We start from the raw sequence: 24,135 nt of genomic DNA, 5'->3' as shown, positions 1-24,135 counted from the left end.
TACAAAAATACATACAAATACCTTTGTCTGCTCTTTCTCTTTTCTTTTTGTGATGCTAGGGATCAAATCTGGGGCCTTGAGCATGCTAGGCAAGTTTTCTACCACTGAACTATACCTATATCCCCTATGTCTGCTATTTTCAACTTAAAAAAAAAAAAAAAAAAGCATGGTCTCATATTTATGGAATAGGAAAAACCCAAATGGATTGCACTCACACAGGAAAAAAAGTATGGATGATTATATAAATATTGGTTACCTGACGGAGAAACCTTTGAAAGATAAATGTATATAAATTTTCATATTACAAAATTTATTAGTTTTATAATTAAAAATATATTAAAACTATCATACATGTACCTTTCAAAATTTTGTTTTGCTTATATTTATATGAAATTGGGAAAAATAATCCAAATACTTCTGGACACACTTACATATTTTTTATTAGTTGTTGATGGATCTTTATTTATTTATTTACATGCAGTGATGAGAATGAACCCAGTGCCTCACACATGCTAGGCAAGCACTTTACCACTGAGCCACAAGACCAGCCCTAGACAAACTTTTAAAAACCATTCTATTTAGGAAAAAAAAATGGCAATGTCAGACACAGTGGCATCTATTATCCCAGCATATCAGGAGGCTAAGGCAGGAGGATCACAAGTTCGAGCCGCCTTATCAACTTATCTAGACCTTGTCTCAAATAAAAAATAAAAAGAGCTGTATCTGTAGCTGTGTACAGTACCTTTGTTTCCCATCCCCTTCATCACAAAAAAGAGAAGAAAAAAAAAAGACAAGGTGAATTAAAAAAAAAAAAAAAGACATCATTAAAAGGCTCCATCATCAAGAATGAAAAGGCAAGCCACACACTGGATGATGACATATACAATGCATACACCTGAAGAAGGAACTGCTTTCAGAATATATATTAAGAGCAGGTACTCCCCAAAAGGATGTCTGAAGTTCAAAAATGATGCTCCAAGCTGGGTGCGGTGGCGCATGCCTGTAATCTCAGCAGCTTGGGAGGCTCAGACAGGAGAATCTTGGGTTCAAAGCCAGCCCCAGCAAAAAGCAAGGCACTAAGCAACTCAGTGAGTCCCTGTCTCTAAATAAAAAATACAAAATAGGACTGGGGGTGTGGCTCAGTAGTTGAGTGCTGAGTTCAATCCCCAGAATAAAAAAAAAAAAAAAGATGCTCCAAATCACCAGTCCTCAGGGAAATGTAAATCGACACTACAGTGATCACCCACAAGAATGTCTATTATGAAAAAAAATTACACCATCAAATGTTGTTAAGTAATGTAAAAGAATACCTATACATTCCTGGTTATCAAGTCATACAATCAATTTGAAAACTGGCAGTATCTATTAAAGATAAAAACAGACAACTCCTACTGGGTATCCTCTTGCCCTTGTTTCTCCTACTCACTTGAATAAATCCAACTCTTTTTTGATATAAATAAATAAGCTTACCCCGTGGACCAGCAATCTCATAGGTACATGTTCGAGAGAAATTAGTGCATAATGTTCATCAAAAGAGGGGAAATGACCAGCTGAGACTTCACAGCATCATCCTGAATTTTGTCTCTGAAGATGGGTAAGTGTGTTCCCTTTGCAGACAGATATCTAGGAGCAATATGCAAGTTGTGCATATATAAATGAATCCTGTCTGGAATACAGAGACATAAGGCCAAAGAGTAGGCAGGATCTCATAGAGCTTTGCTAAGGAGTCTGATCCCTATAATGGGATCTAGGTTTGGATTTAGAAAAAGCATTTACAGAAATGTATGGAGTATAAGCTAAGGAGGACAGGCAACTATAGGCAGGAAGCCAGTAAGAGTAGGATTCAGATGAATGATGATCACTTTGCTGCCACTTTACCAATTCTGGAGAATAATTACTTCCCTTATACTCTCAACTACCTGCCATTCTATGGGGGACGGAATTGAGTTGTTGCTTTAACTGATAATTCTCCAAAAATTACTGATTTACCATAATGGCAAACGGAAAAGTCAGATAACAATCCAGAAAAGATGTTTAAACCTCCTCTAACTACTAACCTTCCTTACATGAATTCATTCCTTTTTTAAGAGCAGTTATCTGTTGAAGAACAGATGCAACTGTCTTTCCATAACTTGCATGAAGTAGTTGTGAAACAAAGAATGTTGGCCTATAACCAAATGTGCCAGTGAATCTCCTTAAATTATATACCAAAAAAAAAAAAAAAAAAAAATTGTGCAAGTGTTTACTTTCTGGGAAAGGGTACAAAGGTTTTATCATATTCCTAATGAGATCCATGACTACCCATCACTACATCAAAAGTAGAGTTAATATCTTTTGTCTTTAAGGCCAGCTTCTAAAGTGGCCTTAAAATGGAACACTCAGAACAAAAACAAGGAAATGGCCTTTTAAAATCACCTAGTTATAAGTCTCAATGAAGAGTTTCTGAACTTTCATGGAGCAGATTCATCTAGAAATATTTCTGGAGATTATCTGAACCTTAAATACTGTCTTAGCCAACTCCGTTTTTTTAAAATAAATATTTGTTTTTGTAGTTGGATGCAATACCTTTATTTTATTTATTTATTTTTATGTGGTGCTGAGGCGCTGAGGATCAAACCCAGGGCCTCGCAAGTGCTAGGCGAGCGCTGTACCGCTAAACCACAACCCCAACCCTTAACCAAATCTCAGTTCTACTTAAGCCAACTGCCTCCAAACTATTCAGAAATTTTTTGGTAGTGTTATTTAAGGATACCTGGGAAAGGGTACAAAAGTTTCTCTTCATTTACTTGGAAGAGAACTAGTTCTCTAAAGTACCCAACTGATAGTTTTAACTCTGACTTGAGAAAAAGAAATCATATGTGATACAGATCCTAATTCCCTGAGTTCTATAAAATAACAAGAAGTGAGATAAACACTGGAAAATACATTGTTACCAGAAATGTTTCCCCTCAATGTTCTAGATTAATTTCTTTTCCTGAACTGACAGGGTTCAAAACCTCCAGACTCTCACACATAGTGCCAATTCATCAGATGGCCCCTTTTTTTTTCCTAAAAGTGGAGGTGAAATGGCAAATATGAGGTAGTGTACTAAACAAGAGATCCTCTGTTAAGAAGATCTCTGATAGGCTTTTTTTTGTTTTTGCAGTACTGGGGATTGAACCCAAGGGTGTGCTACAAATGAGCCACATATCCAGTCCTTATTTTAATTTGAGACAGTCTTTCTTGCTAAATTGCCCAGGCTAGCCTTGAACTTGTGATCCTCCAGGACCAGCCTTCAGAATAAATGGGATTATAAATACAAGCACTGTGCCCAGCTTCTAATGGGTTTTTAAATTATCAACAACAAATGATCTATCTGCTGTGACCACGTTTAATTGTTATTTCTATTCCTTTTAATTTCTAATACCTTAAATACATTTAAACAGATACTTATTCACAATGAGAAAATGTGTCCTGAAATATGTAGTCAACCTATAAACTATACTAAGCCCCTAACATTTATAAGTATTTGATCTTATAAAGGTATCCTAGATATTATATGTGTTAACACATAGGTCCATATATGAAAACTGAATTCTTTAAATCTAAATGATGGGCTAAGAAATTAGGAGGCAGCTTGATCTATACATTTTCAAAACCAAAAATAGTTCTTGTGTTCATGGGTAAAGAGTTTCATATGCTTTGATATCTCATTCACTATTTTATAAACTTGTATTTATCTCTTTTATGTCATGGGGACCTCCACAATGGATTTACAGGAAGATATGAACCAACCACTCTCACCACTTTCTCAGAGTAATCAAGCAGAGATTATTCACTCAGGTTCTTTCTTTCTTTTTGGTACAAGGGTACCAAAAAAGGGTACATGACCACTGAGCCACATCCCCAGTCCTTTTTTTTTTGTATTTTATTGAAGGACAGGATCTCACTGAGTTGCTTAGTGCCTTGCTTTTTGCTGAGGCTGGCTTTGAAATTTATCCTCCTGCCTCAGCCTCCAGAGCTGCTGGGATTACAGGTGTGCACCACTGTACCTGGCCACTCAGGTTCTTGATTTCACATTAAAAGAAAAAAAAAGTGTTTTGATTGCTGAGTCACAAAGCTATTTGACATATATTTTACTTCTGTCTCCATTTTATTTTTGTCTCTATATCTACATCTTGACTATTTATTAAGTTTTCTTAGCCAGGAAGGTATTACTCCTAAAATTATCAAGATTCTCTTCTAGTCTTAGTAGGCTTGGTAAGATTCTTCAAGTGTTAAGAACACCCCACAACTCAGTTTTAAGAACTTCATCTCTTGAACCCAATCTATACTCACTCTCCAGGTAATCATCAAGTCTCATGGCTCTAAATAGCGTTACTACACTAAACACCCAAATTTATATTTGCCCTGACTTAAAGACCTGTACATCCAATTACTACCCAGTATCTCAACTGCCTACTCAGTAGCTCATTCCTAAATGCTTAATAGGAATCTTGGAATATTCAACCAAATTTTTAATTTCGGCACTCCCCACAACTTGCTTCTACCAGTATCTCTAAATAGTATCCAACTGCTCAGGCCCTGAGTAAGGCCTGTCTTACTCAAACCCCACATCCATCAACAAATTATCATCTCTACTACTTTCAAATCATTTCCCAAATCCATCTCACTAAACAACATTCTAGGTTCACTTTTGCCTCAACAATTCATCTTTTGCCTCAACAATCACAAAAGCCTCCAAACTAGACACCCTGGTTGCGACACTCTCGTTTCTAAAAGTTTATATAGTAGATCAAGTCACTTACTTTCCTGCTCAAAATCTCCCAAGAGCATCCTATTAGCCAGGCAAAGTACCATATGCCTTAAGTTCCAACTACTCAAGAGGATCACTTGAGTAGTTGAGTTCATGAGTTTGAGACCAATCTGGCAACAAATGTAGGGAGACTCGTCTCCAAAAACAAATGAACAAAACAAACTAGAATAAAAAAACTAAACACCTATGCAAGTACTTAAATCCTGTATTATCTAGACTCTGGCTACCTATTTTACCTATTTCCTATCATTTCAGTCCTTTTCTATTCTTTGGGTTTTTTTTTTTTTTTTTTTTTTTTTTTGGTGTGTGTGTGTGTGCGTGTGTGTGTGTACTTTTTAGTTGTCAATGGGCCTTTATTTATTTATATGCAGTGCTAAGAATCGAACCCAGTGCCTCATGCATGCTAGGGAAGCACTTTATCATTGAGCCACAATCCCAGACCTTTCACTGCTGTCTTAGAACTTATGCCACAAGAGTTGTTTGGGGTCCTTCATGCATATCACTGTATATCTGCCCAAATATCAAGTGCTCAGATACTTTCCTTAATCACCTAACATATCTTTACCTTCTTACATTTATGTAACACTTATCAATAAATTGCTATGATATAATATGCATTTATTTAACATCTCTTACTCATTAGAAAGCAACAACCATGAGGACAGTGATTTTAATGTTTTATTCACTGTTGGATTCCCTAGGATTAACAGCACTTGGCACAATGTAATTACACAATCAATACTTACTGAATGAATGAATGTTCCTTCTGTCACAGGCACAGGAGGCAAAATGCTAGTTTTTATTTGAAAAGAAGACATAAACCACTATACCCCAAAAGAATAACTGTCCAATGAACTACTGGACTAAACATAGGCACCTAGTAAGTATTCCTCTAACAGGAAGAGATGTTCATGCCAAAATTGATCTGTTCTAGCATAAAAACAACCATATCCCAGGACATTCCTTCAGGAATCCAAATCTACTGCTTGAATCACATATAATACAATCATAAGCAGTAGATTACAGCAATGGGAAAGGGAATTAAATAAAATGCACAAATTATGAAGTTCCTAAAATAGAGCAGGCAACCTTATTTGCTTCATCAGCCTGCAATTGACTCTGGAACATAATAAGCAATCAATAAATACATGTTGGTCTTGTTGCTGAATCAAATGAGGTGATTTTTTAATGAAAAAGATGCATTCTGGGGCTGGAGCTGAGCAGCAGCGCACTTGCCTGGCATGTGTGAGGTACTGGATTCGGTTCTCAACACTGCAGGTAATAAATAAAATAAAGGTCTGTCAACACCTAAAAAATATATATATTTTTAAAAATATATATATATTTTTTAAAGAGGGATTCTGCTTTAGAAGAAGAATAACATCTTCTTTAAAGAATAATACACTGACTCTTTAAAAAAATAAATAAATAAAGGAAAGCACTTATAATCTTTAAAAAGAGAACTGTCAAAACCAACCCAATTTAGTTCAAAGGCTTCAGGTTTTCCACCCATGAAATTTACACAGCAAGATACATTCCTGTACACTTTCAAAACAAATACTTGATTTGATCAGCAGGTAAAAAAAGTAAATAGAAGCCACACAAAGTCTAGGCTGGAGTTAAGTGAAAAAATATAAAATTAGAATTTATATGTAAGGAAAATAAGATTTAAAAGTACACTAAAAACTGAGAATTTTAAAAAGTATATATACATTAGGAGGTTGTTTATATATACTTTCATAAACGTATTTACATATTCTTACTACCAACAGAAAATAAATACTAAGGAGGTAATCAGCTTTGATAAATTCTCTTTTTAGGAAACAAGAGAAATAACTAAAATAGCATATATGTATTATGCTCTAAGGGTACATGACATACATTATACAAAGCACTTTAAACCATTTGCCCACATAATCTTTCAACAACTCTATGCTATAAGTATTATAATCATTACCATCATTTTACAGTCAGGGAAATCAAAGACCACAAGACTTTGCTAAATATTATACAGTCAATAAATTAGCAAAATTGAGATTTAAGCTTAGTCAATCTGATTTCAGAATCCATAATCTTAATCACTATCTGGGATTCTCAACAAATGAAGGGGAAATATGCCATATTTCATATATTTTCAATTTAACTAGATACCTATTAAAATCAAAGCTGGATTAACTAACATGCTGAGGAAGTGGGGCATATTCCAGTAAAAATTTCCAGAGTAAAACTAAATATTTTCTTAATTTTAATCTTTGCTAGAAATTATCTTTAGCTGTAACAATATACTGTTTTTGTATGAGTGAAATATGCTGAACATCTTTCATCTTTATCAGTACAAAGATACAGGAAATCATAAAATTGAACTGAAAATATACTACTGATCCAAATCATATCAAACTCATCTGTTATGTTACATTCATTTTTATACCCTCGCAGATTTCTTCGTCTACTTAGACTGCCCTCTTTGAGCCTTACTGAATAACTCATTTATCCTTTAAACTCTGAATCTTTCCATTTGTAGGAAGCTATTTTAACCTTTCCTTTCTCCCCTCAGATTTAATAACTTTCTCTTCTTTCCACTGTGAACAAATGATTACACTGTATTGTAATGTTAGTTAAAATGTTCCTCTTTCTAGACTGGGAACTCTTGAGAGACCAAAAAAAAAAAAAATTTTTTTTTTTAAACATCTTTTCTCTACCACTAAGCAGAAATGGGCATCAAGGAAGCACTGGAAAAACTTTAAGTTGACTGAATAAATGAACACATAAATAAGTGCACAAGTAGAAGGAATTTCTTGTTTTTGTTTGGATTTTGCCATAACTAGAGACTCTTAATAACTCATCAGTTCTGGACAATACACTTGTTAGTGTAATTTTCTTTTCTTTTTCCAAGTAACAATGTTTTAAAAATGCATTACATCACATTAAGTGGTCTACATTATTTCAATTTATTTTTAACTAATATCAAAACTGAAGAAGAAATGTTTGATAAAGTAAAAAAAAAAAAATCCTGTCTTCATTCTACAGTTATCTAACGTTCTTCCCTTAAAATCAATCACATACATACACACAAATAAAATTAACTTAAATCTCTAAATCGAGGCTTAAAAAGTGATTGCCCTTTAACATCCTACCCTTTGTTATCATTAAGTTAGATAAAATGTCTACTTGTTTGAGATTTGTATTACCTCCAATCTTCTTTGAAGATCTTTATGCTCTTACAATGTTCAATTATTAATCATTATACATGATTGATTCACTTCCCCTCCCCTACTTTCTCAGACGTCAGTTACGCGTTTCTCCTACAAAAACAGCCTGAAATTCTCTCCATTCTGCTCAAATATTACCACAGAATCTTTCACCTTAAACTCATACCAACACTGTACTGCTTAACAAAACTTTTTTAAAAAGTGTGGTGGCAGGGGGATTCAAACAAGACCTGAAATATAACTTAGTTTTATTTCATTACAGTTTAAATTATAGAAATTACTATGCATAATTTGTGACTGCGGTTTATGCTTTTTCAATTGTGAGGTTTTTCATCAGATGCTCAGAAGTACATGTGACCCCCCCCCAAAATTAAGAACCACTAATCTAGTATATCAATGCATTTCAAAGGAACACAATTCATTTGACATAGTTCAAGCATTCTTCCCTCTTATTCACAGAGGGGATCCTTACTATGAAATTAGTCTTTCGAAGAATTCTTTCAACCCAGCCAAGAAGTTCCAATATCCAGAAGTACATATATCAACAAATTCCAACTCCCAAAAACAGTTTACTCATAAATGCCAAAAGAAAATGCCAAAGGCACACTCTACTACAAACTGGATGCCCTGGATTTTACATACTCCATACTCTTCCATATTAAATTGTCTAGAAGACCTAAATTACCTCCAAACTAAATAGTTTTTTGTTTGTTTGTTGAGGTACTGGGACATGTTCGGTAAATGCTCTATATTGAGCTACATTCCAGTCCTTTTTATTTTTTGAGATAGGGTTTTGTTAAATTGCCTAGGTTGGACTCTTAACTTGCAATCCTTCTGCCTCAGTCTCCCGGGTAGCTGGGGTTACGGGTTTGCAATATAGCTCTGAATAGACTTTTAAAAATTTTCTGCTTTCAATTCCACACTGACTTGTCTGCTCATTCAACTCAGTGTATATGACTGTCAAGACAACTACCCTCATATGCATACAAGCTATTTCAACAATGGCATCTTCATTATTCTCACTGAAAGGCAGAAACCATTTATTGAATAAACTCAATAAATATTTGTTGAATGAATGAAAGAGGATAAACTGTCTGGTTGAGGGTAAAGCTCAGTGGCAGAGCACTTGCTGCAAGGTTTAATCCCCAGTACCAAAAAACAAAGTTAAATTGTCAGCACCCCTGAAGCTGTTCTGGTACATGTTAGGCTGTGAAAGCCATCCTTCCCTCAAACATACACTCTGAAGTATCAGAAATGCTCTGCTTTCTCCATAAACACAAAACAATATAGTCATGGATACCCATTTTATACAGGTCAGGCTGGCAAGGAAAACATATATTTCATATATGTGGTTTGACACTATTGGCCTATCCAACCAGTCACAGATTCCCCTATTTTCCCAATATACTCATATTTGCCAAGAAAGATCTCTAGATGAATTATAATATAGTGAATATATTATTGGATTAGTAGTCAAAAATCTGAGTTATAGTCCCAACTTTGTCACCAATTTATCAAGTGACCTTGGAAAGCTTACCTTTATGCCTCAATTTCCTTTTTTGTAAAATGGGAGAAAATATTTATTCCACCATTTTTACAGAAATTTAGAATGACAAATAAAATGAAAAATCATTCTAAATGTAAACTCCTTATACTAATATAAAGTGCTACTATAAACCCACATCAACAAAAAAGGTCACCCATCCTTACAGTCTTAGACTAATAATTCTGTTAAAGATGTTTACATTTACACAATTCATTCAAAGGCACAAACTAACCTGGCGAATTGTTGCAGGCCTGTAATCCCAGCGACTCAGGGGGCTGAGGCAGAAGGATCACAAGTTCGAGGCCTGTCCAGGTAACTTTGCGGAAACCATCTCAAAATGAGAAATAAAATAGGGTTGGGGATGGGGCTCAGTGGTAGAGCGCCCCTGGCTTCAATACCTAGTACCTACCAATCAATCATTAAAAGGCACAAACTATTCCTAAGACCACAGCTGGCCATTCCAAGTTTCTCCCCCCCCTCTGACCCCACACAAATGCGCTTTATTGTCTAGAATAATGCCATAACTATTCTTTCCCGACAGGTAATTACGTACTCCCCATCTCTAACACACACACTTATCAACCTGCAAGGAACATCCCAACATTTATTTTTAAAATAAGCTAACTTATAAGGGGAACTCCATTACACTTTCAGAAACACAAGCAAACTCTTCCGGAGCACTTTCCATCCTCGCGTACACACACAAACACAGCCGCTATACACCAACAGACCATCTGTCTTCTGAACCAAAAACATCTCTTTCCATGTACAAACTAACCAGTGACATTTACTAAACTTCTAACAGTGGGACCGTTCTGTCGTTCCTACATACAGCTCGGCGTGTCAGGGACACCCCAGACCTTGCCATACAGGTAAACTGCCTCTGAAGATCATGTCCCTTAAACAAGCACAAACGGGACTTCGGGAGATGCTCCAACCGGGCTTATCCACACAAACCTGTCAGGGGCACGGGCGGCTCCGCCTCCACTGGCTTACTTTCCCGCCCCCTCCCTCAAGTCGGGAGCCCGCCTGTCAGGGACACCCCTTCACCCCCGCCTGGAGGGACTTCCCGGTAGGCTCAGGATCCCCTGCCCTCCTCTCCCCTCCCCCATCCCTACTACCGCTCTCCTGGAGATCCAGGTCCGGGAGATGACAGTAGATCCCAGGAAACCCAGGACGGAGCCGCCGAGAGAGTGCTTAGGCCCAGAGGCCTGCCCAAACCGTTCTACTCACCGTGTCAGAGGCCGAGGCCGAGAACGATGAGAGTGCAGGGAAGTGGGGAAGAGGGGGTGGCCGCCAGGCGCCTCCGCTTCCCTTAGTCCACAGCGGATCTCTCCTGCTTGTCAGGAGGCGGTCAGAGGGTAAGCGGAGTGGCGGAAATGCGAAAGAGGAGAAGGAAAAGGCGTAGGGCGAAAGGAGGAAAACTGAGGGGAGGCGGGTCCCGCAACTAGAAGGGGATCGTCTCCCCCTCCGCAAAGCGAACCCAAAATGGCGGCGGGAGCGGCGGCAGCGGCAGAGCGGCGGCGGCGGCGGCGGCAGCTCCTCAGGAGGGAGCAGGCGAAGGGCGCCTCGTGCCCCCCCCGCCTCCCACTCCTCCTTCCTCGCGCTCTCCCCACCGCTCCCCCCAACCTGACTCCGGCCGCCGAGCGCGCACGCCCGTCGGCACGCGTATGAGTGTATCTGGTCTCGTCGTTCGCTGCTCCCACCAACCACCACCTCGGCCGCCCCGCACGCCTGCCAGCCCTTACGCGCTCGCTCAGGGGCGCCTTCTCGCGCGGTCCCCCACAACCCCTGGCCCCTGTCAAGCCGGCTGTGGCGCAGGCCCTCACGCGTACCTTCGGCGGCGCGAGCCCAGGCCTCCTCCTCCTCCACCTCCTCTTCTTTCCTCCCCCCCTTCCCCGCCCCCACGGCCACCAACCGCCGCCACGGCCGCCGCCGCCGCCGCCGCCTCCGGCCCCCCCCACCCTCCACCCCTCGCGCGTGCGCCTCCCACAATCCCCCCCGCGGGACTGTTCCATTCTTAACTGCAAGGACGGGGGAGAAAAGGACAGGGAAAGGCAAGTAGAGGTTGCTCTTAAGACAAGATTATCCGAGAGGATGGCAATGACCTACGAAACTACCCACTTCCCTGGGCTCCTCGCTGCGGCGCCGAGGCTTGCTGATCACTTACTTCTGCTGGCCACGGTGAGCGGGTCGGAGGCGGCCTAGCGCCCCTCTGCTGACCAGTGGTTGGAGGCCGCGACGGCTGCGCATTGAGTAGCTTCCTGCCATACGACCTGAGGTTTCTTTGCAGTTGCGGGACGAGCGCTTCGGTTGCTGGTAGTGAGTAACAGTCACCGCGTGAGGGGAACTGATCTTCGATTCACGGTGAGGCAATGCACCCGCGCAAGGGGTTTAGGCAAATTCCAAACCTCCATGAGGTAGGGAGTGAGACCAGTAGGGCCGGCGCCCTTCCTGGAAGGGGCTTCCTCTCCAGCTCTGTGTTGCCTACCTGGAGTTCGAGAAGATCTGGCGCGAGGGTCTGTTTGTTGTTGATGTTCTTAACCCAGTTTAGATTTCTCGAATTTCACGTAACTACATATACGCTACGTTATTGTGCCTTATACGTCCTCCTCAGAAATTGTGCATCTTCAGATCCGTTCGATAGCCTGATATTAAAGGATAAAGCTGCTGTTTCTGGGGGCTGAGGTTGTGGCTCAGTGGTAGTGCGCTTGCCTAGCACGCATGAGGCAGGGTTCAATTATCAGCACCACATACAAATAAAATAAAGGTCCATCAATAACTAAAAAATATTAAAAAAGAAAGAAGAAGCTGTTTCTGATTCAGTTCTGGACATGAGCTTCCATGTTTTGTGTGGCCCCCAGGAAGTTATTATTTTTGTTATCGAAAACTGAACGTAAAATTAGCTTAACTCCAAATGTACCTTCAGGGTTGGTCTATAAAATAGTGAGCTAATATATGTAAAATACAATTAGCTCCTAGGCACCGGGGAAGTGCAGAGTATTATTATGTTATCTTTTATAGGGCTGTTGATAAAGTTTGTGAGAGCAATTGGTAGTTTGTGTTATATCCTTCCAAATAGTTAATAAAATAATGTAAAACAAGCCTGTAGGATTCTATGGCTACCGATTACTTGTTTATCAAAATTGCACTGACATTTTAATGATTGAATTCAGGAGACTGATTTGACTAAAAATCTATATGTAATTCCAAAGTTTAGTATTTTTTGGTTTTACTCAAAGCAAAATAAATTAGGGGATTTCCTTCCTTTTACATTTGTGGAGAGATCCAGGGAATAATTTGAAAATCCCTGCTAGATTGATCTCAAAGGCCCATTCAAGCTCTAAAATTCAAATAGCCTTAAATTTTCTCCCTTAACAATATATGGGTAAGATTTTGTTTGCTTATTTTGTTCTTTTTAAAATTAAGGAGAAAGCAGCCTTAATTACTTAATTATATATTTTTCCTAGACAAATCCCAGCTGATTCATGGAGCCCACCTAGGCTTAACTCATCTTTCTTTATTTCATGTATTCAAATATATTGTGCTACTGACAACTTTAGTTGAAAGCAAAGACTGTGTCTTACATTTCTTTGCATACTGTTTATACTCTGTTGCAAAACAAGTCATGGAAATATTAAAATGAAAGTTAAAAATTAAAATACCAGGGGCTGGGGTTGTGGCTCAGTAGTAGAGCGCTAGCCTTGCACATGTGAGACCCTGGGTTCGATCCTCAGCACCACATAAAAATAAATAAACAAAATAAAGATATTGTGCCCATGTATAACTAAGAAAATTTTTTTTTTAATTTTTTTTTTTTTTAAGAGAGAGGGGGAGAGAGAGAGAGAGAGAATTTTTTTAATATTTATTTTTCTTCAGTTCTCGGCGGACACAACATCTTTGTTTGTATGTGGTGCTGAGGATCAAACCCGGGCCGCACTCATGCCAGGCGAGCATGCTACCACTTGAGCCACATCCCCAGACCAATATTTTTTTTTTAATTAAAATACCAGAAGAGAATGAGAGAGCTAATGTTGTTGGAATGTCATGCCAAGAGAACATATTTCCTGTTTAATCCTTATAATAAACAACCTTTGAGATAGATAATCCTGTCCTCAGCGATGAGAAGCCTGAGGCTCACAGAAATCAAGTAATTTTGTCTTTAGGCCTGTCTCTTAAAAACCTGACTTTTTCACCATACCTCATTGCCTTCATGCAAAATTTCTTGTCAACAGCATAATTGCACTTGCTACAGAGAAAATAATAATAATAATAATAATGGTATCACCTGTATATTAAAAAAAAAAAAGCTATAGTCTCTGGATCAGTAGCTTTCAGTTATTATACTGATTCATGAATTGTCAGCTAAGTATGACTACAGATCTCAGAGTCTTTCAGAGACTAAAATACATCTTAAATGCACAATAAAATGGCCTCACAGAATGAATTAACCTTGGATTATTTGAACCTACAAAGATAGAGAAACAGATAATAGTTTCCTCAGATGTGTCCACATACAAATCCCTGGAACCTGTGATATAAATCTAGTTCCCTAGAACTAGATTACATGACAAGAGGGAAATCAGGATACAGATGGAATTAAGGTTGCTAATTAGATGATCTTAAATTAAGGAGATTATCCTGGATTACCCAGCTAGGTCTGCTGTAATTACAAATCCATAAAAGCTAGAAGAGGGAGACAGAAGAGCCCTTGGCAGAATGATATAATGTGAGAGAAACTCCGAACCAGCCATTGCAGATTTTGAGAATAAAAGGGAGCCAGGAGCCAAGCAGCCTCCAGAAGCTAGAAAAGGCAAGAAAAAAAGACTCTTGTCTATACTCTCTGGGAAAGAATGCAACCCTAATACACTTTCATTTTGAATTTCTGAACAACAGAACTATAGTAAAGTAAATTTTGTTGTTTTACACCACTAACTTTGTAGTAATTTGTTATAGGAACAATGGGAAACTAATAAGTTATGGTAGCCAAATCATGGATAACCTCTAAAATAGTCTGCCTTGGATTGTGGATTTTTTATTTAAAATGAAGTTTAACTGAAATTTCTTCAAAGTGATGGACAGCATAGCTACCTAGGTTTCCAATATTTCCTTACTGACATCAGTCCTCAAGCTGTAAATAGGCAACTGGGCTTTGTTTTCTTTGGCCTTGAACATAGTAAGCAAGCTTGGCCACTGGGCTAAGTCCCCAGATCCACAACAGAGCTTTTATACTGCTGTACTGCAGTGGTGTTAGCTTAGACTTGTCCATTAGGATAGAAGTAATTAAATATTTATTTTATGGTGCTTCCTTGCTAAGTCTAAATGCAATATAGATAAACAGGAAAACTTTTTTTTTTTTTAGTTGTAGATAGATACAGAGCTTTATTTTATTTACTTATTTTTATGTGGTACTAAGGATCAAACCCAGTACTTCACACATGCTAGGCAAGCGCTCTACTGTTGAGCCACAACGCCAGCCCCAGGAAACCTTCTTTGATATTAACTTTGTAAGTAACATTTCAAATGTTAAAAGAATAGAATTGACTATATAGGGTTGAGTATATAATGATAAATTGTGAGTAAATACTTTATAGGCATAAGAGTATATAAATAACTTTATATTTAACAAAGGAAGAACTTTGAAGTTTTTGTTTGGATACCAAGACTTTACTCATCACTTAGATGACTGCCTACAAAGCAGAAATATTGCCCCAGACTGCCTAGATTCAAGGCTTAACATTTTACTGGGTAGCTATGTAAATTTTAAAGACTTAGTAGTAATTGTAAACTATAATTTATAAGTCACTAAACCTTTAAAAGAATCCTATATTTAGAAACTAACGTAATCTTCATTTTATAAATGGAGAAGCAGACATACAAAAGTTTAAAAAACTTGGTCAAGGTTATACAGCTGTTAAATGGGAAAGCCAGGTTTCAAATCCCAACAGTAATCATTCTGCTACAATTGCCCCACATCTCCTCATCTGTAAATTGGAGATAATAACAGCACCTACACTGTGGGATTGTTGTAAAGATAAATTAATTAACTCATATTAAACACATAGAACAGTGACTGGCACATAAAAGATGTTCAGTGTTAACTGTTGCTATCATAGTTACTTAATGTTTTTGGATTCCTTGGAATTTTTTTCCCATATGCTTTAAACTAGAAGAAAGAAGTCAAAGGAGATATTCCCTATTCCTGCATTTACTGTTTTTTTGTTGTTGTTGTTGTTGTTTGCTTGGTTTTTGTTTTTGGTTTGTTTTTTTGTTTTTTGGGGGGGGGGGTTTGGTACTGGAGATTGAACCCAGAGGCGCTTAACCACTGAACCACATCCCCAGCCTGTTTTTATATTTTATTTAGAAGCAAGGTCTCATGGAGCTGCTATTGTTTAGGTATGTCAGTGAGCCCTACAATTCTGAGATATTAACCCTGGGCATGTGTATTCTTAATATGCTTTTTGTAAAGTGTTTAGGGATCTCTGGAGTTAAACACTAGATTCAGTTTGTTGAGGAATATCCAGAATATTCTTTAGCAATCCCAATCCCATGTATTTCCTTCCTTCTTGCTTTACATATTAGAAGAGATAGTATGCTTACATCATCATTTGCATTGTTATCAAAATTATAAACTAGATGTGTGTCATTCCTAGCAAAACCACCTAGAGGTACAGAGTTGAGAACTTGAAGTTTACACTGTTGAAGTTTATCATTACTGTGTTTCAGAACTCCTTTACTTCTATAGTCCTAATGTTGCTCTAGGAATCCAAACCTGGGGAAATAAATATTTTGAAGATTAGAAAATTCAATATTACAAATTGGTTTTTTTTTCTACCTGAAGTTATGAAAGCAATGAGATTAGTCTTGTGACCAAATTTTTCCTATAGGACTCAAGATTTAGAACAGTCGTTCTAATCCTCAATACTATTGACATTTGGGACTGGGTCATTATTGGTTGTGAGGGACTCTCTTGTACATTGTAGAATGTTTAGCAGCATCCCTGGCCTCTACTCATTAGATGCCAGTAGGACACCCCCTCCCATCCTCCAGTTTTGATAACCTGAAGTGTACCTTGATATTCATTGCCAAATGTTCTAGGGAGAGAAAACCTAAATCACCCTAGCTCAGAACCACTAATTTCGAAAATTATTATCAGAGGAAATTGGTCTGGTTTCAGTAGAAGAAAAGTCATGACAGACTAATATATTTTTCTTGTTAGAATTCCTAGAGTGGCAGATAAAAAGAATCTAATTACTTGTATTATGTCTTCATTCATGAAAGTAAGGTACTTGACTGTCTCTCCCTATGGTTTTTTGGAGAAATGTATAGTGAATGTTTAATTGATTGACCATACCCAAAAACTATGGATTAGTTAAATGGTTGAAATTCTCTTAACCATTGATACCTGTCCAGAGGTTCTTAGTGAGGACTGTACACTAAATGAGCTAAGGACCTTTAATAACTGATGCCTGGGTCACACTCCCAGAGACTGATTTATCTAGTCTGAGATACAATCTCAGCATCAGAAATTTTAAACCAAACCTGGGTATAACTAATATATGGCCACAGTTTTCAACCACTGATCTAGACTATGCTGCAGACTCTATTCTGTTTATTAGTTGTATGAATGACTTATATGAATTCATTAAGAATATATTTTTTCAAATTTATAGTTTTCACAAATTTTTTTGTAAGTAATATGTTGGTGGTAGATTTAGAAAAACAAAAAGATCACCATATATGGGGTCTTTGATTAAAGTCTGTAACACAAAAGCTGAGAAAACTCCAAATAAAGCCTGTGGTTTAGTTAATAGTATTGTACCAATATTAATTTCTCTATTTTTTTTTTAATTGGGGGGGGGGGGTACACCACTCAGGTACACCACTGAGCCACATCCCCAGCCCTATTTTGCATGGTTTTTTTTGTTGTTGTTTTTGGAGATAGAGTGTCAGTAAGTTGCTTAGACTTTTGCCACCATTCCAGAGGTGGCTTTGAACTCTTGATCCTCCTGCCTCAGCCTCCAAAACTGCTGGGATTATAGGCATGTGTCACTAAGCCTGGCTACCCAATGTTAATTTCTTATTTCTGATAATTGTATATGATCATGTTAGATGTTAACATTGGAGAAGCTAAATGATGAATATATGATAATTGTATCTATAAGGTTGATTTCTGTGGTGGGGGTGGTTACTAGGGATTGAACCCAGGGTTGCTCTGCTAGTTAGCTACATCCTCAGCACTTTTAATTTTGAGTCAGGGTCTCACTAAATTGTCTAGCCTGACCTCGAATTTGTGATCCTCCTGCCTCAGCCTCCCAAGTGACTGGGATTAAAGGTTGTGTCACCACATCTGCCTTAGTTTAAATTTTTTTAACTAAAAAAAGTTTTTTTTTTTAACTAATTACAAATGGTTAACAGCTGTCTGTGTGGCTCAAGATTTTTAAGTCTATGGGGCTGGAGGTATATAGGTCAGGGCTTATATAAATCCTTGTGATTATTCACCAAGAAGAAAAAAAAAAATTTAATAGTGTGTTGTCAAAAAAGAAGCCAAATTCTATTGGATGCTGAAACGGGTAGGAAACTGCAACCATTCCATAATTTCTGATTTAAAATTTTATCAAAACGGCTTTTTTCCCCTTAGTATTAGGAATTGAACTCAGGGCCTTATGCATGCTAGGCAAGCACTCTACCACTAAGCTGTATCGCCAGCCCCTCAGAACAGCTTTTAATTGTCTAATTAACTTTAGAAATAAATGTTCAAAATAAAGTTTTATAAACTTATAAAAATTCTATTAAAAAATTTTTCAACAAACTGAAATAAGATTCATAATTATTTAAATGAATTTTATTAACTCAATTATTCTTTCTTTACTAAGATCACTTTCAACATACAGCTGCACAAATGAAGGATTGAAGTTGCCTAGAGGAAATACAGTACAGTGATGCAGAATGTGGGCTCTTGAGTCCAGTTTCCATATAAAACAGAATAAGAATACATATATTGGTCACTACTCCTGGCTCCTGACACGGTTTCTAAAACTCTTCTAATATCCTAAGTAATAGGGAGGGGTGCCAGGAGCAATTTTTGTTCCAGTATCTGGTCTTTGAGCTGGTTCCTAAATTCCTTAGAATTTCTTGAATGGTAGGAATATCTTTTGTTTTAATGAGATGACTTTTGTTGAATTCCTGGATAGTTTCCAGATGTTGGCTGGTCACCAGAAAAAACAAACCATGATTAGAATTTTCAAACCCATTTCCCAGATGGGGCTATAGACTGAGTTAATGACGAAGCCTCTATACAAATCTGAACAAATAGGGGTAGGAGCTTTCAGGTTAGCAAAAGTATTCACAAGCCAGGAATGCACACTACATTCCAGGGGTACAAAAGCTCTTGCACATAGGATCCTTGTATATTTAATCTAGTTGTTCATTTGTACATTTCATCATATCCTTTGTAATAAACCAATAAACATAAGTATTTTTTCCCCTTGATTTTTCTGAGTCATTTTAGCAAATTATCAAACTTGAAGAAGGGTCCTGGGAATCCCTAGTATGTAGCCAAATCAGTTAGAAGCATGGATAACTTTGGAACCCATTACTTGTGATTGTCTTCTGAAGTGAGGGGCAGTCTTACAGAACAAAGCTATTAACTGGTGGGATCTGAAGGTAAATAGTGTGAGTAGAACATCTAATTAATTGGTGTCCACAGAAAATTGGAGAATTGCTTGGTTTGGAAGACCCATGCATTTGGTGTCAGAAATTTTGGAAGTAGAGGAAACAATTTTTCTTTTATCATGTTTATGTATTCTATGTCGCACTATGCTTTTTGTGTCAGAAAATTGGTAATTTTGTAGTTCCTTCCATTAAGAGGCAGTCTTTTTTCTGAGTTGGCCTAGCAAAGGGGCTTCAATAGAAGAATAGAAGTGTTACTCTACAAATTTGGAGCCTAGAATTCAAGAGGCCATAAGTCATTTAGCTCTCTTGGACCTTTAATTTGTCACTGCTGTGAGAACAAGTGTAGGCCACACAGCTAAAGGTTGAAAGATGGTATGGAGCAAAATCAGTCATCCTAAACCAGTCCAACAGAGATCACCAAATCAACCCAGGGCCAAAAAATTAACCAGATAACCTATAGCTATAAACTTGTACACAGTAATAAATAGTTATTGTTTTAACTTTTTGAGTTCTGTGTGGCTCCTTATACAGCAGTCACTAAAATAGTGCTTCAGAGGATGCTGTAACAAAATAAAGTATGTAAGGGCTGGGGCTATAGCTCAGTGGTGAGCACTTGCCTAGCATGTGTGAGGCACTGGGTTCGATCCTCAGCACTGCATACAAATAAATAAATAAAAATAAAGGCATTGTTCGTCTACAACTAAAAAAAATTTTTAATATGTAAGATATATATTACATTGGCACATTAACCGTGTATGTTAACTGCTACTACTGTTATATATTTTAATATGGCTAACTAGCAACATTTTTAAATCACAGCTTTATTAAGATATAATTAACATACCTTAAAATACACTCTTTTCTAAGTATATTCACAGAAGTATTCAACCATTCCCACTACCTAATTTTAGAACATTTTTACCTAGATTTTGTTTGTGTGTACGCACACAAGTGTGTGTGCATATGCAGTGCTAGGAATTGAACCCAGTCCTTGTGCATGCTAGGCAAGTGCTCTACCAATGAACAACATCCCCATCTCTTATAACATTTTTATTACCCCAGAAGAATTGTGGCAGCAGTCACTCCTTATTTCTCCCCCCCCCCAATACTTTAGCAACCACTACTCAATTATATGATTAATAAGCCAATTCTGGACATTTCATATAATTGGAATCATACTATATATCTTCTTCATTGACTGTCTTCTTTTTTTGTTTTGTTTTTAGGGTTTTTCCATGTCACAACATGTATCAGAACTCCATTTTTTGTTATTGCCAAGTAACATTTCATTGCACAGCTATATCAGTTGATGGACATTTGAGTTGTTTCCCCTTTCTGGCCATTATGTATATGACACTCCTGTGAGCATTTGTGCACAAGTTTTGTGTATGCATATTTTCATTTCTCTTATATAACAAAGAGTGGACTTGCAAGGTCATCTGTTAATTCCATTTTTACCTTTTGAGAAACTGCCAAACTTTCCAAAGTGGCGGCACTATTTTGTAATCCCAACAGCAATGTAAAAGGTGATTGTCTTCTGAAGTGAGGGGTAGTCTTACAGAACAAAGCTATTAACTGGTAGGATCTGAGGGTAAATAGTATGAGTAGAACATCTGATTAATTGGTGTCCATAGAGAATTGGAGAATTGCTTGGTTTGGAAGATCCACACATTTGGTGTCAGAAATGTTTTTCCAGATCCTCTCTAATACTTGTTACTGTCTGATCTTTTGATTTTAGCCATCCTAGTGGGTATGAAGTTATATTACAGATATAAGTTCTTAGTCAGATATGTGATTTACAAATATTTTCTCCTATTCCATTTTCTTTTTTTAATATTTATTTTTTAGTTGTAGTTGGACACAATACATTTATTTGTTTATTTTTATGTGGTGCTAAGGATCGAGCCCAGGGCCTCACATGTTCTAGGTGAGCACTCTACTGCTGAGCCACAACCCCCACCCACCTATTCCATTTTCTTGATGATATGTTTTGAAGCACAGGACTTTTTTTAAAAAACATATTTATTTTTTAGGTGTACATGGACACAACACAATGCCTTTATTTTTAATGTGGTGCTAAGGATCGAACCCGGGTCCCACCCGTGCCAGGCAGGCGTTCCACCGCTAAGCCACAATCCCAGCCCTACTTTTGTTGTTTTTAAAGCATTATAGTTTATACATGTTAACTGAGTTCATTTCAACAAAATTATACATGCATGGAATTTTATTTCAGTTCCTGATCCCTGCTTTCCTTCCCCTCCTCACTTAACCCATTCTCCTTCCTCTACTGATCTTCCTTTCACTCATCTATTTATTTATTTTGATGGGTTCTTTCTACTTACATGGAAAGTGTAATTCCCTGTGGTGTGTTTATATATGCATATAGCATGATTTTTTTAAAAATCATTCCACATTTCTTCCCCTTTCCTGTCCTTCCTCCCTCCCTCTTGATTTCCTTCTACTGTATTGATTATCCCAATATCTTTATGGTAGCACTTCCTCCCCTCCTCCTTTCTCTTATTTTGTTCTAACCTCCACATAGAGAGAAGATATTCAACCTTTGATTTTCTGAAACTGGCTTATTTGACTTAGCATGATGGTCTCCATTTCCATTCATTTGCCAGCAAATGCCATAATTTCATTATTCTTTGTAGCTGAAAAAACTTCATTGTGTATATATATCACATTTTCTTAATCTATTCATTATTGATGGGTATATAAGTTGATAATTTGAACCATAATTTGGTTATTGTGAATTGTAAAGCACATGTTTTAATATTTATGAAATTTAAGTGTATATTTTTACTTTTGTCACTTGTGCTTTTGGTGTCATATTTAAGAAGCCATTGCATAACTTAAGGTCATGAAGATTTCACCTGTGATTTAAGAATTTTATTTTACATGTAAGTGATCTGTTTTGAGGGTTTTTTAAGAGGTGATTTTAGTAAAATGTGTTCTCATGAAACAGTGGTATGATAGTTACAAATAGTCACTCTGAAATGTAATAATTAGGAAAGGACAGATCATATCTCAAGTGTATTGAGATAATATAGAGAGTGGACTTACATTACACGATTATTACTTTAAGTTAAGAAACTGAAGACATTTACCCAGCAACAGAAAAAATTAGGACATAACTACCTTTAATATTTGAAAAGTTGTCATTTGGAAAATAACTTATAAAATCCAAGAGAAAAACTGACAGTAAAAGGAAGCTATAAGGAGACATTTCACCATTCATTGTGAGAGTATATTCAGTTTTTAAACTACATGGACTGTTTCTCGTCACTAGAAATTATTAAACATTGATGATTGATGGTGTAGTATATACCATGGCTAATGGGAAAGAAAGTCTTATATTCAAGTATAGCTTTCAATTCTAAAACTACCTTTGAGAAGTTATATATTCTATTCATACTTATTTTCACCTGGGGATAATAATAATAACATCTGCCTCATAGGATTGTTGTAAGATAATTACTACAAATTGTTTACCATACATCCTGCTTCTTTTTTGGGAATGGGATGGGGGGGGGTTACCGGGGATAGAACCAGGGATGCTCAACCACTGAGCCACATCCCCAGCCCTATTTATTTTTTATTTTGAAACAGTGTCTCACTGATTTGCTTAGGATCTCACTAAGTTTCTGAGACTGACTTTGAACTTTCAATCTTCATTCCTCAGCCTCCTGGCTGATACAGCCTGTTTCTGAAAAATATTCAGTGATCATAGTTTCAATTAATGTAGACATAATTTAGTTCTGAATTCATTCAGTTCTTAAACTAGATCAAATTAACCTAAAGGATCTATGATTCTCTTCACACAAAATCATGTACATGAATGTTCATAACTACTTTTTTCATGATAGTTAAGAACTGGAAACAACCCAGATGTCCTTCAGTGGAAATTTGTTTAAATGCTTAAACAAACTGTGGCACAATATCATGGAATAATATTCAGTAATTAAAGATAACAAACTATTACCTAGTGTGGTGATACATACCTTAATCCCAGCTACTGGGAGGTATGAGGCAGAAGGATCACAAGTTCAAGGCCAGCCTGAGCAGCTTAGGAAGATCCTATTTCAAAATCAAAAAGGATGGGGATGTAGCTCAGTGGTAAAGTCCTTGCCTAGCATGTATGAAACCTTGGGTTCAATTCCTAGTACCTCAAAAAAAAAAACACAGTACAAGCTATTTATACTTAGTGGGAAAAAAATGTTTCAAAAAATGAAACTTAACGATTTTTATGAATACTGAAGTTTTAGCATGCAGTCATTGGTATAAATTTCTAAATTTGGACAGGCTTTTTCTGACTTCCTTCTCGGGTTACATTTGACCTATATAGACAAGTTTACCTTTTTTTTTCTTTTTTTAAGAAATGTCCTAAATCTAGCTAAATGTTTCATCTGTATAGTAGTTGAAGTTTAAATACAATAGTGACTAGTTGGGTGTGGTGGTGCACACCTGTAATCCCAGCAACTTGGAAGTATGAGGCAGAAGGAGTTCGAATTTGAGGCCAGCCTCAGCAACTTAGTGAGACCGTCTCAAAAGAAAGATTTTAAAGGGCTGGGAATGTGGCTCAGTGGTAAAATACCTCTGGGTTCCTTAATTAAAATGTGTGTGTGTGTGTGTGTGTGTGTGTGTGTGTGTTTTCTAAATAATACAATAGTGACTGTCCTTTCCAAGTACATTTGGTAAAGCTTCAAAGAACTTAAAAGATTAAAGGAACTGCGTTACTCACATTTTAAATAAAAAATGACAGGAGGTAGGGGTGGAGGCAGAACTTTTGGAATAGGTGGTTGACAATTGAAAAACAGAAGTATTTAATGATATCTTTGAGAATTTTTTTCATTTTTGCTCCCTGCAATCCTTGAAATAATTATCGTTTACTTTAGTTTTTACTGTCA

At 37.2% G+C, this 24,135-nt stretch overlaps 2 protein-coding genes across 8 annotated transcripts in view; one reads left to right on the top strand and one right to left on the bottom strand.

Moving 5' to 3' along the window:
• Ash1l (ASH1 like histone lysine methyltransferase) overlaps window positions 1–11,436 on the bottom strand; it is a 176,492-nt gene extending 165,056 nt beyond the window's left edge. For 3 of the 4 annotated variants that reach the window (XM_027920755.2, XM_071618367.1, XM_071618366.1), the window contains exon 1: window positions 10,784–10,872. The gene's annotated coding sequence lies outside the window, so the exon portion shown is untranslated. Of the gene's footprint in view, window positions 1–10,783; window positions 10,873–11,385 lie in introns of those variants that run through there. The other variant, XM_071618365.1, reaches the window with a different exon arrangement.
• Dap3 (death associated protein 3) overlaps window positions 10,841–24,135 on the top strand; it is a 34,841-nt gene continuing 21,546 nt past the window's right edge. The window contains exon 1 of one of the 4 annotated variants that reach the window (XM_027920757.3): window positions 10,841–10,911. The gene's annotated coding sequence lies outside the window, so the exon portion shown is untranslated. Of the gene's footprint in view, window positions 10,912–11,798; window positions 11,918–24,135 lie in introns of those variants that run through there. The other 3 variants (XM_027920758.2, XM_071618368.1, XM_027920756.2) reach the window with 3 other exon arrangements.

The sequence above is a fragment of the Marmota flaviventris genome, chromosome 10 (assembly GCF_047511675.1).
Source record: "Marmota flaviventris isolate mMarFla1 chromosome 10, mMarFla1.hap1, whole genome shotgun sequence".
In the NCBI taxonomy this organism is placed as follows: Eukaryota; Metazoa; Chordata; class Mammalia; order Rodentia; family Sciuridae; genus Marmota; species Marmota flaviventris.
The sequence above is the reverse complement of the archived record's forward strand: the minus strand, read 5'-3'. Positions and strand labels throughout refer to the sequence as shown.